Genomic DNA, 5,676 nt, shown 5'->3' with positions numbered 1-5,676 from the left:
TTCTTAAGAAGTTATATAGGCTACTTATCAAAATATGGTTCAACCTATATTATGGGCTGTTGTATGTCAGAATTATTATTGATGGCTTTAAAGATAGTTTAGTCTATGAAATATAGAATACATGGAGAAGAGTATATAAAATGTATGAGGATTGGTTATAGTAAAATAATAACATGAACCCCATATATCCATCACCCAAGTTAAGAAATAGAACAATACAATTTAAAAGCCCTCTATCATTTCCTTGAGTACATTTCTCTTTGTCTTCCCCTACCCAGAGAAAAGCAGTCCTAAATTTTGTATTAATAATTTCATAGGTTTTCTTTATATTTTTACAACCTATGCATAAACTCTCATACAATATACAACTTCCATGAAGTCTTCTCACTTTGCATTTAACATAAATGGAAACTTAACTGTACCTATTCTTACTTCTTATACTGAACGATATACTTTGAGGTTTATCAATGTTGATGTATCAGGCTATGTTTCATTAATTTTCTCTGCTCTATAGGATTTCACTGTATACATATACTACAGTTTATTTATTCTTTTATATTTGATAGATTTATTTATTTTTTTGTTACTACCCTAATGTTCTTGCAAAGCATTCGTGTAAATGGCTTATTTGTGCACAGAGTCAATAGAGCAAATGCTAACTAGTGGAATTGCTGGCTAATAAATCCAGGCATGTTCAACCTAGCAATACTGTAGCAATCATAATGTGCTAGAACAACTTCCAAAATCTTAGTGTTTAAAACATCAAAGGTTTATTTCTTGCTTGTGTTATGTTTTCATCTTAGATAGGGGTTGGGTAGGGAGAGTCTCTTCCACATTCTTCTTCGGGGAATGTTACCAGTTACCATGGAAGAGGGGGAAAACTTGGTTAATCATTCACACCTCTTAAATCTTCCCCTTTGGAAATGATAAAGGTCATGTAGCCACGCAACTTCAAGGGGTAGTGCAATTATAACACTGAGAAGAAAAATCTCTAAATAGCCTGAATGTCTACTAATGATGGCTACAAACTATTCTCAAAGTGATTGCTCCAACTTACACATCTACAAGAGAGGATGAGAGTTTCATTTCTTCATATCCTGCCAAATCTGATACTGTTAGCTATTAGAACTTTTTAAATCTGATGAATATGACCCATCTCACTGGGATTTTAATTTGCATCTTCCTGATTAGTAATGAGACTAAGTATCTTTTCATAACTATGTAAGTGTTTTGTACTCATACAAAATTCTTCTTTTGTAAAATTCCTCTTGTTATTTTATCATTTTTCATTTGAAACGTAGTTCCCATTTTTTAAAATAATGATTTGGAGGAACATTTACATATTCTGGTTTAATTCTGTGGCTTGTTTTTTTTTTACACTATTTATGATGTGCTTTGATGAATAGATTTTTTCAATGTAGTAAAATTTATTAATCCTTTATTGTTTTTATATATTTATTTGTTTAGTTTCTTGTTAATACTCACCTAAGGATATTTTTTCCATTGCCTTTCAAAGGTAGTGGAAGGGAGTGAGGGTGGGGGGAGAGAGAGAGAGACATCGATGTGAGAGAGACACATGATCTGGTTGCCTCCTGCAAGCACCCCAGCGGAGGGCAGGGAACAAACCCACAACCCAGGTCTGTGCCCTTGACCAGAAATTGAATCTGCAACCCTTTGCTCTAACCACTCAGTAATACTAGCCAGGGCTTGTTTTTATTTTTTATGTCTTATTTAGGAAATCTTTTCCTACATGAAGAAATATACTCTCCTATCTCGTTTTCTGAATGTTCTATAGTTTGACTTTCATGTCGATGTCTGTAGATAATGTGACATAGAGCTCTGTTTTTGCTTTTTTTTTTCCCTTTTCTTCATATGTATAGCTCCATACCAGCCAGGTAGGTGATTGATGGCTGTCAGCCAGGGGAGCACATTTTGATGCCTAGAGGACATTTGAAAATGTCTGGAGACACTTATATTTGTCACAATGGGAAACGGGGTGCTTCTGGCATCAGGTGGGTAGAGGCCAGAGATGCTGATAAAAACATCCTGCAAATCACGGACACATCCCAACCCACACACACATCAAAGAATATGCATCTCATTATCAACAGTGCTGAGGCTGAGAAAATCTGGATTAGGTTGTCCCATAGTAGCAAACAAACCCCAAGTCTTCTGACAATGAAGGTTATTTCTCCCTTACCTTCATGTGAATTGAGGACTGACTGACACTCTGCTCCCCTGCATAGATCATTGCCAGCCTCACAGCAGAGGCCACCGGGGAATGCAATTGTAGCGCGTATGCCATGGCTCCACCAAAGGCGTCACACCTCTCTTACTCTCAGATTTTTTTGGCCAAAATCAATGATCTAAGTTTCCACTTTAAGGAGCTGGGAAATAAAACAAATTAAACCCAAACTAAATACAAGAAAGGAGATAATAAAGATAAGAATGAAATCAATGAAACAGAAAAATGTCAGGTATTCAGTGTCTATGTATGGCTAGTGATTACTGTATGGGACGGCACAGGTAGAACATTTCCGCCTTCACAGAGAGTGTGATGGAAGAGCACTGCACTAGACAATCTGTGGGGATATAGAAAATCTGAGTGATGCTATTAATCTTATTTTCTTAATTGCATTAAAAACACTACATCTAAGAACTGCAGAAAGCTTCTTTTTTTTTTTTTTTTAAATGTACATGAAATGTTCTCCAATACTATATGCTGGTTCACTAAACAAGTCTCAATAGGCTTCAAAACTATTGAAATCTTACAAATATCTCTACTCATAACATTAGTAAATTAGAAATCAGTCAAAAAATCTAAAAATTAAGAAACACAGTCTAAATAAATATATAAATAAAAAATTAAAAACACATATTTAAAGAACCCAAAGGTCCAAGAAAAAAAATCGCATAGGAATTTACTTTCAACTGAGTGGTAATTAAAATATAACATATAAAAATAAAGGTAATAAAGTGCAGGTAATGAAGTACTCGCAGTAAAATTAGTAATTTTAAATATTTGTTTTAGCAAAGTGAAAGGTCTAAAAATCAATAGTTTGAATTCCTAATTTAGGAGCAAGGAAATAAAGCAAACTAAATATAAGAAAACAAAGGATAAAGATAAGAATAAAACTTGATGAAACATAAAAATAGTTCAACAATAGAAAAGATAAGTTGAATCAAAAGCTATAATTTTAAAGATCAATAAAATTGGTTAATCTGTAAATAGACATGTAAGAAAGACACAAATTATCAATATCAACAATGGAAAAGGGAATACCTCCATAGATCCTAAAGGCATTAACAGCATTAAGCACATATTATAAACAATTTCATGTCAATAAATTGAACAACATAAACACAATAGGCAAACTCCTTGAAAGATTCAATTCCAAATATAACATTAAATTTTCAAAATGAATAGCTGTAGATTTCCCAAAAATTAATTAATAATCTTTCTACAAAGAAACCTCCAGGCTTAAATAGGTTTACAGATGAATTCTGTCAACCATTTAAGAAAGAAAGAATACCAATCATACACAGACTCAGAACATAGAAAAAGTAAGCAATACTTGCTAACACATTTAAAAGGCCAGTTTCATTCTAATACTAAAACCAAAGACATTACAAAAACTGAAAATTAAGGACAAATAAAATTTATGAATGTAAACACAAACATCTTACTATTAGCAAATCATATCCCATATAAATTATTCATATTCATATACATATATATTACCATCTCTATGTATTAAATCTAGTAATAACTTCCTTCTTTTCTAGCCATACTTAGCTCACATATAGTTGTGACTAAGATGAAGTTAGTAGAGACTTTGAGGCACTCAATTGTTAGTTGTGCCTCTGTGGGTATCTGGCAAATGGGGTGAAAAAGGGAGGCACTAGAGGAAGGAGGTAAAAAGACAGAATAAGGTGAATATAATAAATAGGAAGGAGAAGGACCCAAGTAGCACCAAGAGGAAAGCAATGGACGTTTTGTAGACTCCTTTTATATGCAAAAAAGAAATAATCAAGTCACCTTTTCCTCACAGGTGAAGTGGAAACTATGGGACTATTTAGGGTCAAGATTTGACTCTAAAGTCCTGGGAGTTGTGTACTTCTGTTTAGCCAATTTATTTTTTAGGGGAGTACTAATGAGTAGGACCTTCCAGTGGTTTTATTGTCCTTTATTTTTTAAAGGCTCTTGCTGTGATACACTTTAATTAATAATGGTATATAACTACTAATACATGGTTTACTGATTAGAAAATCTGACCCCTGAGTAGTTTTCATTACAGGAATGTAAAAAATATATTAGCAAATAATATACATGCTAATATATTGATATTTCTGAGATTTCACATATATTGACAGTACCTGGTATTTTTGAAGTGTAAATTGTGTAGGGTACATATTTTTAAAAACACTTCTTTTATTTTAAATCTTTATTGTTGAAAGTATCACATAGATCCTTCTTTTTCCCCCATTAACCTCTTCAAGCCAGCTCCTGTCCCTCCACCCTAGGCCCTCACCACCCCATTATCTGTGTCCATGCGTTATGCATATATGCATACAAGTTCATTGGTTGATCTCTTCCCATCACCCTCCCCTGCCTTCCCTCTGAGGTTCAACAGTCTGTTCATGTTTCTATGTCTCTGGGTCTGTTTTTGATCGTCAGTTTAATTGGTTCATTAGATTCCATATATCAGTGAGATCATGTGGTACTTATCTTTCTCTGACTGGCTTATTTCATATAGCATAATACTCTCCAGGTCCATCCATACTGTTGCAAATGGCAAGAGTTTCTGTTTTATTGCTGCATAGTATTCCATTAAAAAACAAACAAACTGTGGTACATTTACACAGTAAAAACACTTTTAAAACCTCATCCTGCTTTAACTACAAGATTAGTAGTGTCTTTGAATAGAGTTTCTCATTCTATATGGAGTATAGAACAACATTGTAAATAATACTAAATTTGTCGGTTCAGCAAATGTGAAGTGTTTGTGTAGATTTAGCTTTCAGACATTAAAAAGCAATAATTTAAAAATAAAGAAGATGACATTATAATGTAGCTGGCTTAAATGTAGCATAAATCTTGCAACTTTGACTCTTCTTGACTAGTTTGTTTGCATCTGTCTTCATTAAAGTGAATGTAATGCCCAAACCTCTAAGTTCTCAAGTACTATGGATAAAATTTTAGGTAATTAAATAGTAGCAGTGATTCATTTAAAATATTTACCAGACACATATTTTGATCATATATTTTCCTGAGAAATGAAAGTGCAATGATGACTTAGCCAGACATAAGTCCTGGTACCTTGGATTTCATGATTTCAAGATGCCATAGTGAAGTGATTTTCAAATTTGCACTTCTGGTTGAGAACATCTCAAGATGTCTCATTGTCCCCAGCATAACCACCAAATTCTCAAAGCAGAATACAAAACAAACAATGAAACCCAGAAAAACTATTATGTCAATGGCCTATTCTGGAGCCTGGGAAATACGTGTTGTAATATCAAACAAAAGGTATTTTGCAACTTTGGGACAATGCAACTCACGAATCCTTAAGGATTATATCTTTATTTCCTTATAACTAAACATCCATGGGTATAACACATTGTTTCCTATTCTGCCATCCATCTCAGACTGCCTAGTGGAAAGTAAGGTGGAGG

Source organism: Eptesicus fuscus, chromosome 5 (genome assembly GCF_027574615.1).
Source record: "Eptesicus fuscus isolate TK198812 chromosome 5, DD_ASM_mEF_20220401, whole genome shotgun sequence".
Classification (NCBI taxonomy): Eukaryota; Metazoa; Chordata; class Mammalia; order Chiroptera; family Vespertilionidae; genus Eptesicus; species Eptesicus fuscus.
The sequence above is the reverse complement of the archived record's forward strand: the minus strand, read 5'-3'. Positions refer to the sequence as shown.